The following is an 11,569-nucleotide window of genomic DNA, read 5'->3' on the forward strand; positions in this document are numbered from 1 at the left end:
CATTTGACAATTAAAAAAAAAAGTAGGTTGAGATTTTAGTTGACATCAACAGAGTTCTGGAGCCCTTGAGGTAATAAATGTCTAACAAAAGAATCCTGTTTTTCTTATCCTTTCATATTTCAGTAACAGGATGAATAGTAAAACGTAATTAATGAATAAAAAAAACACCCTTTATGGTTTACCTGCATTCAAACAAGGTTACTAAAAAAAAAAAAAAAGTTACTCTTTAAAATTTTTTTTGTCAAATAAATGCAAGATTTTACAAACTGTAATTTCTATACACTTTGTTGTACAATAAACTCAGGCGGTTAGGTCATAAGTACTATTGAGGACCAACCTGCTGACATTTAAAAAAAAAAAAATCAGATTTTTTATTTTGCCAACATAAGCAACATGGCACTCCTAGTGTTTTTAATATTTCCTTGTTGGGTAATTTTGCTCCCGAGCTTAAGGGCAAACATAATCCTTACAATAATCCCAGTTGTAATGTGTATTTTTTTGCTCTTTTGATTAAGTTTAAGTGAAAGATTCTACATGTTTAAATGGGCTTCTACAGCAGAACTTGTTTTTATTAGAGTCACTTTATTATTAGTCTTTTAATCTGAAAATGCTCCCTACATTAACAGAGATCACATTTGGTCTGTAAACTATACCCAGGCTTGTGGCATAAATCAAAATAAGCAGATTTAACTTTCAACAGAAATTTATGCTGCTTTCATAATACTTATTGCCCATCTTACATCTCTTATTTGTAATAAACATTGAGGGAAAAACTGGAGTTGTTGTAAAATATATTGAAATTCTGAGATATTTCTCATTGGGAATAGTTTAAGTGTTTTTATTCAAAAAAAAAAAAAAAAAAACTGAGATATTTCTCATTGGGAATAGTTTAAGTGTTTTTTTATTCATTAAAAAAGAAGTGAAAAGACAGTTGAAGCTGGCCATCAGCACCAATTCACACCCGTTTGTAAGGAATTACACTTTATGAACATATCATAGTTCCATGTCCGCATTTAAAATATTGGATCTAGAAATTTAGAGTCCCAGTCAAGATATCTCAAGACAACTGGAACCAAAGAAATTAAATATCGCCATTTTACTTTATGTTTTAGTGCCAAGATGTTGAATCTTTAAAAGTACCTTCTGTGAGAACCGGAGCAATGATTGAGGTTGCAAATACTTGCAAATGAGCGTCTTCTGTAATGCCATCAACTGTTCCAAGTTCACCATTTCCCTTTTCTTCATTCACAATCTTTGGTTGTTCTTCTGTTTGCCATCATCACTGCACCAAGATGCTTAAATGCATTCAGCTGCTGGAAAGGGATTTGCTGATTTATTAACATGCAATTAGTTGGTGATCCCGATAGAGCGTCCAGTGGATTTGTTTGTTTTGGATGTAGACATGATGGGCGTTGCACCACTTACATCTCAAAGGCAGTGCTTCATTAACATGCTACTCTTTTCTTGTTGTTTGCTCACCAGATGATTTAGTGTTTAGGTAAGGTGTGATTATTATTTTTTTCAATACCTCATACATTTTTATACAGAGCTTATCAGTGCTAAAACTAAGTGTTTTGTGTGAGCTGCATGACGTCAGATCTACAGGGTGTAGGACCAGATTCATGCCTCTTGCACTGGAGCTCAGGTTACATGGCATTAAGGGCAGCTTTGACTCTTTTGAACTAGTAGCTCACTGAAGAGGAAATGCTATGGAATTGACAACATGATTGGGGGAAAAAAATAGACGTTAAATTTTAATAAATCTGATGGGTTTTTTTCCAGCATTTTATCCACTTTTTGATGGCTGTTTGGTAAACTAGAGCTCTGACCTATACAGAGATTAAAAGTGCTTATCGTGCCGGTTATATAACCCCATACACTGAAAATGAACCTTTTTCTTTCTATTTATTTTCCTTGTTCTACCTGAATGAGCATATTGTATCGGACTGTTTTATTTTGGAAGGAGGCGGTAGGCATGTGTTTTTGGAAAACGACTCACTGAGAGTAATGAATTTGGACAGCGGTTTGTGTGTGTGTGTGTGTTGCAGAAGTGGGCGTGTGTCGCAGTGGAGCCTGAAGATCTGGTTGGGTGAGAGCTGGGCTGTATATAAGGTGGAGAGCAGAGCAGAGGCTCGCTCTCTGGTTCAGGTTCATCCCTGTTTGGCATCTGTTGGGACTTTTTCTGCTATTTTTTTCCCCTGTTTTTGGAAGCAGAAGATCCCACTGTTCCAACTGGTGGGATCTTTCTTTTAGTTTTTGCAGACGGTGAGAAATCATTCAGTTTTCATCGTTGGCTCTTGACTCGAGGAGCATCTTTTCAAAGCTTGGAATAACTACTTTTATTTTTTTTTAGCAATCAGGGGTGTTACTCCACAGGTTGGCGTGTTATTCTTTCATACCTTATAAGTTCTCTTGAGTCATTCGGCTTCCTTTTATGTGGATCGTGCATCCCAGGTTTCACATAACCTTCCAATGTCTGTACAAACAAGCCATCGTAGATTATTGGGTTTATATCTATCACCCCAACACCCTTGTTCCCCCCCACCCTAATTTCTCGAACCTAATTTCAAATCTTAAAATTTGCTCCTCGAACATTGTTGGATCAAAGGAAGCAAGACAAAGGGATGATTTTCAGTCCATTTCAACCGCCGTCGTCCAGCCATTTTAAAGACAAACAAAGCTTTATCACAAATATTTCAATTGTATTCATCTTAATTAATGAAGATTACTTTAGTTCTGTAGTGTCACTTCATGACGCAGCATAAATACAGGCTCTGTTGCTCTGACCCAGATCTTGTTCAAATATGATGATTTAATAACTCTAAACTGAAGGGAGGGCATTGAGTGGTGGATTAGTGGACTTCCCGACTTTGGAAGTGCAAAATGAAGATTTTTTTTTTTTCGAAGAGGGACAAAATTATAAAGAATTTCAGATTTCTGCAGAGGAGCGATCAAACATGTTCTGCACACGTGTGCAGTTTTGTGCAATGGCTCCAGGCGAAAGATGTTCTTTCCTGATGCTTTAGTTTATTGGCACGTTAACGCAAAGGAGTGTTTTCTATTTTGACAAGGATATGACTTTAAAGTTGAATTTCTTTGTGTTTTTCCTATAAATTCCACCAGCTATATTTAAGCTATTCATCTTTTTTTAATTATAGGTTTTGAACCATCCCAGAGGATCCCTGATCCATCATTTCAGAAACATGATCATCAGACTGGGCAGGCTTACACCTGGATACTTCCGCCTTCTTCAGGTATTTAGCCTAAACAATAACCAGGAGCTAGTATATGAGTTTCACAGCTTGACAGCCTTGACTGAAAACACAGTTTTTCTGCGTTATTGCACTAATATAAATATTTAAAATGTTCAAAATGATCCTAGTGTTTAATGTTGAATAAGCAGCGTATTGATTGTAACACTTAAAATTTTGATTCATGGGCTTGAGCGAAAATGGAGATTGTTGTTTAATAAGCCGATTAAAGTGGGGTATTGTTTGGTTGGCACATTTCCACATTTGTGGTAGCTTCTTACTAACACACATGCTGACTGTAGTCCGACCAAGTGAAGTTTTATACGTTGATAAGACTGATGCAAAACACGTTAGTTAGTTGCCACTGTTTTATTGCAATCAGGAACAACTGCAGGTTGTTTTTTCTTTCTGTAAACCAGAATGCAGTCTGTAGCTCTCTTTGAGCCAGCTAATGTGCAGTGTGCAGCAACGGGTGGGCAAGGTCACAGCACTTGTGCAGTTCTTCGAGTCATGATCTTCTATAAAAAACATTCAATTCGGTTTATTAATAAAGAACCAATTTACATCGCATGCCATCTAAATAAAGGCACTTTACAGAAACAGATTATAACATAACTGGGGGGGAGCACTAATCATTTCTATATCCTTGGTTCCTCCTAATCCTCCACGAGGGGAAGCATATGTCTCATTCATTGTGCAGAACTCTTGCTTCCGTCATTTCTCCTTTATTCAATAACAAAGAGCGTCTCTCGGATGAATTAAACCAAGCAGAGGAGTTACTGGCTATCAATCTGTTTATGACCCTGTAGTGGGATTATAATAAATTTTCTAATGTGAAGACTGGTTGTTAGTTTAATAATTTTAGAGATTATACGGTTCACTGAGTGCTTTGTTCATTAGGCTTTCAGATCAGTTTACATGGAGAACTTGAAAAGACTAAGCTTAGAATTATGGCAATATTTACCTAAAACTATGTTTTTACTAGCAAATAAGAATTATAGAAATATAAGCTGTTTGTAACAAAAACAGTCCAACCTAATGAAATGGATAGATCTGCTGTTCTTTGTGACTGTGAATAATTTAAATAATAAATGACCTCACAGTGTCTCTCAGTTTAGAAATCTGAAATGCCTGATCTTTATAAAGCAAAGGGATTGGCTGTTCATGGGATAAAATTGTAGAGAATGTATATATATATTTACATACACATCTGTGTATGTGTGTTTTTTGTTTTTTTTTCTTCCCTTTTTCCCGTTCTTGATTTTACATTGATATTTTTCTTCCCACACAGGACACGGGTCCCCTTTGATTAAAATGTTTACCAAATATTTAATGGCTGTTCCTGCTTGGTCACATGGGGAAGAGGTCTAAAATGGCTCTCTTAAAATTTTCAAAAGGGAACTTGAATTGAAACCATCAATAATTTTAGACATTGATTAATCTAGTATTTTCTTTTTCAATCACTTCTTCTTAATGAACATAAACCAATAAACTGAATAAATGCTTGAAATGCTACTTTAGTAAAATATCAGCTTAACATTTCAAGCTGAATGACTGAAGATTTCTGAATTGGAGATTCGGCTGTAACACCACGAATCATTTCCATGTCCAACAAGTAAGATTATAAGGGTATAGTGGAGGATGTTCAGTTTCTGGGTGGATCATCAAAATACGTGGTCCTCCTAACTGTCAATCATTCTGGTGATATGTTTACGTAAGGCTGTCCTACGTGCTCGTCACCCTATTTTTACTTACCGGTGGTGAGTCTGACATGGTGGAAAAATTGCAAATCTTCTTTTGGAAAGTAAGCTTGTATGAGCGATGCAAACAGCAACTTTTAAACATAGTGTGCACGAGGACAAATGGACTTATGCATGCTTTTGCTCACGTTTAATAAGGGTGTCCTCTTGGCAGCAGGTACAGGGTTGTGCATGTGCATTTTTTTTTTCTTCAAAGTAGACGGGGCAGGTCTTTTCAAAAATTCATAAAAATCCTCCACTATACCTTTAATGAACCTTGACCTTTGTCTCCTTCTCTTTCTGTGTCTCCAGAGGCAGGTGGCTGGTGAGGTCCAGACCCAGTCACACGACCGCACCGTTAACCAGATCGCCATGATGCTGGCCATCATGGGTCTTAGTTTGTCTTATTACAGCGCCAAACAGATGACAGAGAAGGTCCACGTCCAGCCGGCACCCTGAAGAGACGCGGTCGCTCCACAGTCTTGAGATGACGGATGAACCAATGACAACTGGAGGAGACCACAGAGGTGGAGGCAGGAAGCGAGATGTGGTGGTGTGTCTCTGGACAGCACTTTTCTCACCTCAGTCTTTGATCTCACCCATCCACTGATTCCCTGGGATCCTCCACACATAAGTGGCAGAGCTTTATAGGGTTTATCATAAAGAAATAATTTTCAAACTTATTCTTGCCAGAACTTTTGGCAATTTTTAAGGGGATTTGCTTATTGGGGGTCACAGGGAGAACTGGTTTGGGTTTTTGGAAACCAGTTTACTGCCAAACGGGTCTGAGAATTAGTCATAGCGAAGGTGCATGCTTACATGATGCCATCAGTTCTATAAAAGGGAGAATAAACTTCACTGTGAAACATGATTTGTCCAAAAAGGGTTATTTTCTGAATTCTCCTTTTTAAGGGAGGGCTGACTGAGCTGCTCCTCCTAATGAAGTGATGGCAGACCCAAAGCATGGTTAAAAGAGGATGAAATTATACCTTTTTAATACCTTAATATTTTTTTTTTATATATATTTTTCCCTTCAGAATCTTTTAGAACCTTCTGACCAGATCAGAAACTGATCTGTCTGTATATATGAGCTGTTTCTGTCAGTGAATATTTGCACAACACTATCGAAACCTTTTAAAATGCTGAAGTGGATCTGCAAAGGGACTCTGAACTACTCACTGTATTAATGCGTAATTTCATCGTTTAACAAATCACAAAGTTGTCTCTGTGTGACTATGTTCTTAAGAGTCTTCCTTGCAGGATCTTCCAATGTTAATGCAATCATGTACCTTTAGTAGAATGGCATGTATGTGTAGAAATCTTATCATTGCAATCTTCACAAGTCTTGTTTTTTTTTTAAATTGATGAATGAATGTAACACTTTGGTTTGTAATGATTTAATAAAGCTGTGACTATTTTAAAAGATTTCAAGCGGATGTTTGATGATTTTTTTAATCTAAAGTGGGATGGTGGAGTCTCGAGGTTGGCACATTGAGCTGCAACGTGACATTGTTTCCTGCATCTGAGAATCTGTGGTGTCATCTGCACGCAACAGGATGTGGTGCGCTTGATTCGCGTGTTAAGGATTCTAAGTGAGACTGCATTTTTATTATCCTACTGGTGCCTCGTTTGCAAGTGCAAGCATACATTTATAGGGCAATGAGAAAATGGGATTTTTGCAGAGAATATAACATGTTAGGTTGTATAAGAGCACCAAAATAGAAGGCAGATCGGCTTGTTTTTGTTTTGATTTCATGGTAGATTTTTTTTTTTTTTTGAAAACTTTATTATTACCAAAACCTCCAACTCATGCAAAGAAATTCAACTGAGATTTGCAGCAAATATTCTGCATGTTCTCCTCTTTCTCTTGCAGGGCGTGGAGTTTTACAGTGTTTGCATGACTGCTCGAGGCTGATGTGATGCTCTGTGACACTCTGAGTTCTCTTTGGGTGCCACGTGACCCCCTTTCCCTCTGCCCATGCCACAAGCCCCTCCCTGTCGCTTTCTATCTCTCATGTAACTGGGTAAAAATCTTACTTTGCCATCTACGTGATGCTAGCATGAGGACACAAGACCAAAGGAAGAGCGATCATTGGTTGACCACTGATGCGTCACAATAATCGGCCTGGTTCTGAGCCGGAGAGACAAAGGGATGCGGATAAGGATTGGTGTGGAGAGTGGGTACAACGAGCATTTTGATTTTTAAAACTTTTCTATTTAGTGTCCTTATATTTGCAAAACATAGGAAACCTCTCAGAGTAGGACATTTCTGTACATCTTTGAAAAGCAGACCAAGGTTTGACTGAATAGTTTGGTGAATTCAAGCCCCCAAACGACTGAAACCAGACTGAAAAGCTGCTGCTGCTGAATAAATATTTAGTGACGTTAGTTGATGAACATGTCGAGCAAATTCGCAGTTAGCCCCAACAAACTGAGGGTTACTCTATTTGGAATTGGAATTTCTTTGTTACAGTCAAATTAATTGTATTCATAATGAGTAAAATGTTTATGAATTACTTTTGTATCAAGAGGTACTGAATAATTTGATTTGTTACTGATTTAAAAAATAAAGACTGTCATTTATCCCTCAGAGTATCTGTGTTTCTAATTACATTTATTGGCAAACAAGCCTAATGTCAGGTAAAACCTTGTAGCATAAATTCCCTTTTGGAGTATTTATATGTGACAGTGTGGGATTCTGTCACTCTGACTCAAGTGCCTTGGCTACTTCACCAAGGGGATTTATCCCTTTGGATGATTTCAATCCTGCCCCGGGCCCTCTGTTGTTGTGTAACTTTCCACATTTATAAACCCTCTTTTATTATCTGTTGATAGAAAAATACGATTTATTTCGCGTCAGTGCTCAACATGATTTGGTTTTTAGACACTTTGATCTCAAATTGTGGTTATAAGGACCTGGTGACCTCTAGATACGAAATTTAGATGAATTTCTCCAACTGAGCACATCTATCTACCTTACTTTAGTTCTGTGTTCTCTTATCTTACCCATTTTGATAAGTGTTTGAAATAAAAGGTTGTCTCTGATATGCCATGTTTATACCCCATGGAAATTGAAAGGCAAGGATAACTAAAATTACTAGAAAAGTGGAGTATTAATCGTCCATTTCGGGCATTTTTTTATTATGAAAACACATATTTGCTGTAAGATGTGCCTTGACCTTACCAGGTCACATTGTAACATGCCCTGCTGGAGTCATGCTGAGAAGATGGCAGTGTGCACGTGCCAGGCTGGGGCATGTTGCTGGTTGGGTTTGGGGGCGGGGGTTGGGGGGGGATGGGTCATTTTGGGTAAGTTTTCATATGGGGAGACGCTGCTGTGGCGGTCATCAAACATGCAGACTGCAGAGAACACAGTGTCTCTCAGATCCTGGACATTCCCGCCCTGCGGCACATCAACAACCAGATTTCCTTCACTAAAAACCAAACTAATAGCTAACAGACAGATATTGAAAATAATCTTCACTTTACTTTATAATGCTGCCTTTTTATTAAAAATAAACAAAGATGTTTCTGAAATGTCAGTGTGGTGGAGCACTTAATCTGCTTTTTTTTCTCTCCCTCTGGCTTTCCTTTTGCCTGGATTAACCACAAAGCTGCTTATCTCTGAATCTAAGAGCATTTTTGTCCCAACAGAGAGTTTTTTTTTTTTTTCCTCATAATGACTTTTTGATGATGTCATCCAGCCTCATCTAAATAAATAATTATTGGATAAAACAACCAGGCTTAGAATTAGAGCAGGATATGTGAAAATGTGTATAATGTATTAGACCAATATAGTATAGTATACTATATATAGTATGGTGGAGGATGTTGGTGAAATGTGACTTGGGTCTTCTTGGGAAATGTCTTTCAAAGGCTCTGAAAGCTTTGTTTAAAGGGGTCGTAGAATGACTCTATAGGGTATTTGGTCCTTAAGGTCTCTGAATAGGGTGTTTAAAGGCTAAACAGCTAACCTGGTGTCTTACATCTACCTCTATTCTTTCTCTTGAGCCGTGAACCAGTGGGCTGGTCTGTATGTCAATTTCGGGGCTTGACAAAAGTACAGGCCAGAACCAAATAAGGCAACATCCCCAAAATGATGTCAATTTGGGGCTTCGTTTGGATTCGCTGTTTTATGGTGGAAGTTTAGAATTGTGAGATTTGCAGAGAAAGGAGGTGTTGATGGGGTTTGAAGTTCTCTGTATGTCCATTTCACCCACTGAACTATCTTTATTCATCTATGACAATGTGACCTTGGTTTTCCATTTTATGACCCAATTTAAGAGAATGGCATAAGGACTTCTCAAACTACAAAGTCTATATAAGTAACTTCTGCCAAAAAAATGAAACTTGGTTGCCAGTGGCTCTAAACTGTTAACAAAATGACTTCTTCTTCGTTTTTATGTACTATATATTTTGCAGATCAGATGTTGAGTGATGTCGTCTTCTTCTGCTTATCCAGGACTGGGTCACAGGGTCAGCAGAGACTCCCAGATCTCCCTCTGCCCAGACACCTTCTCCAGCACTGCTGAGGAAAGCTTGAGGCGCTACCAGGCCAACCCAGAGCCATAGTCCCTCCAGGGTGTCCTGGTTCATCCCCTAGTATTCCTCCCGATGGAACGTGCCGGGAACACCTCCTGAGGGAAGCTTCCTGGGAACATCTGATTACGATTTCCCAGCCACCTCTGGTTCTCCTCTCAATGTGGAGAAGAAGTGGCTCTATGAGTCTCTCCTGGAAGGCATAGCTCCTCACCCTATTTTTAAGGGAGATTTACCCTTTAGAGAAAACTCATTTCAACCACTGGTGTCAAGGATACCATACTTTAGGACATAATCCGGATTGAATAACCATAGTGAGGGTAGAAATGTAGACAGACAGGTACCGTAGATTAAGAGCTTGGCTTCGTTGCTCAGCTCTCTCTGGCCCGTAGGCCGAGGCAGCAGACAAAGACCTCTCCCCTACCCTTTTGGGGTTAAAATCCAACTGAGCCAGCGAGAGAGAAGACAGTCCAGCGTCTCTAAAGCAGCTGGTTTCAGAGCCCTGATTTCGGGATGATATAGCTCCACCATTGGAGTGCTGTTTTTGTTAATTTTTAATTTTTTTCCTGTAGGTGTTGTCTTATGAAGTTCAGGTCTCATGTCACAGATGGATGCCTACGCCAGAACAGTTTAAGTTGATATAACTGAATCCAGATTCAATCCAGGATATTATAGTATTGATGTGACCTACCAATAGGAAGTTTAACAATAATGATTTCAGAATTTTGTTTGAAAGCTTCAGAGGTTGTTTAAGCTGAGTTTCATCTCCATGAAATCATTTCTTCTTTTTGGTCTGGCATGTAATTACTTCCCATTTATTGTTTCCCTCTTAACATTAATGGTCTTAGTATAAAACAGTAACATGTTAACAATTTAATGATGACAAATAGATCACACGCTGTATGTTTAAAATATCTTGAAACTAAAAAAAATAAAAACAGCTTTTACATTTGTTTCCGATTGAGTAAATAAACATTTGAGCAGGTTCAACAAACAGCATAGCATCAAATGGGAAAGCTCTTCCTGGATGTTTAAACTCTCATTTTGAAGGCATTCAGTCAGATTCAGACAGCTCCTTTTGTTAATTCCGATCCACTTCCTGATGTTGTTGTTTTAATCCCCTCATGGTTTTGATGGGCACAGCTTTCATTCAGCCACTGTATAAACTGAGCACAGACTCTGATTTCCTGACTCGACTGCTTGGGAATGCTTTAAAAACACCAGCGGCTGTGGGAGCCAGAGCTGGAAATAGACAGTGGTCTGGGAATTATAGGCTCTCACTCTTTGCTATTTAATTTCTCTTTTGTCCCCCACAAAGAATTAAGTCTGTCATTAAAAGTTTTAGAAAATGTTACCTAAAATGTTACTTAACCGTTTCATAATTTGAAAAGCCAAGATTTAAACTTAACTTGTAATTTGTTTGTGTCGTTTTAGCTGCTCCCATATTAAGGGATCACCATTGTAAGTCACTATGACTTGCTTACAGACTTCCCATAGTTTGGATACCCCCAAAACTTTGGTAAGTCTAAAATTACAAGTTACTCCTCATGTTTACCTCTGACATTACCAAAAACAAAAATGAGCAAATTGTTGTTAGAAATATTGCTTTCTAGCTCATTATGCCTTTATATATATAAATTATATACCATATTAGCCTCTTGAATTATTTACATTGTCACCATACTGTTGGTGCACTTCCATCAGCTTTTTCTATTGCGCCTTTCGAAGTATTGTTTCAGAATAGCTTGATAGACGTAGCAAAATAAAAAAAAAATTAAAAAGAGGCTTTTCTGAAAAGGGTTCATTCCAAAACAGGGGATGGAAAAGCTTTTTTCGAATCAGCTCTGACATAGTGGAGTTTTGCCTCACATGGCTGATCATGTCATGATCTTGGCCCTGATGACTTGCTTGATTACTTATTCCATTCACCTGCCTAGCTCCGCCCAGTTTCTTATTACCTTTCATCTGATCCACCTGCTCCTACCTCTATTTAACCTGTCTTCCATTAGTCATCAGTGCCAGAGTATTCGAATCCTTGGT

At 38.3% G+C, this 11,569-nt stretch overlaps 1 long non-coding RNA gene across 1 annotated transcript; it reads left to right on the plus strand.

Annotated features, from left to right (window-relative positions):
* The first annotated feature begins 2,115 nt into the window (after nucleotides 1-2,115).
* Nucleotides 2,116-5,643, plus strand: LOC107082953. The gene is made up of 3 exons (XR_001481167.1): nucleotides 2,116-2,265; nucleotides 3,159-3,254; nucleotides 5,303-5,643. It is a non-coding gene; the product is annotated as an uncharacterized LOC107082953 (long non-coding RNA).
* The last annotated feature ends 5,926 nt before the right edge of the window (nucleotides 5,644-11,569 follow it).

Source organism: Cyprinodon variegatus, unplaced genomic scaffold, assembly GCF_000732505.1.
Source record: "Cyprinodon variegatus isolate N-32 unplaced genomic scaffold, C_variegatus-1.0 Scaffold66, whole genome shotgun sequence".
Classification (NCBI taxonomy): domain Eukaryota; kingdom Metazoa; phylum Chordata; class Actinopteri; order Cyprinodontiformes; family Cyprinodontidae; genus Cyprinodon; species Cyprinodon variegatus.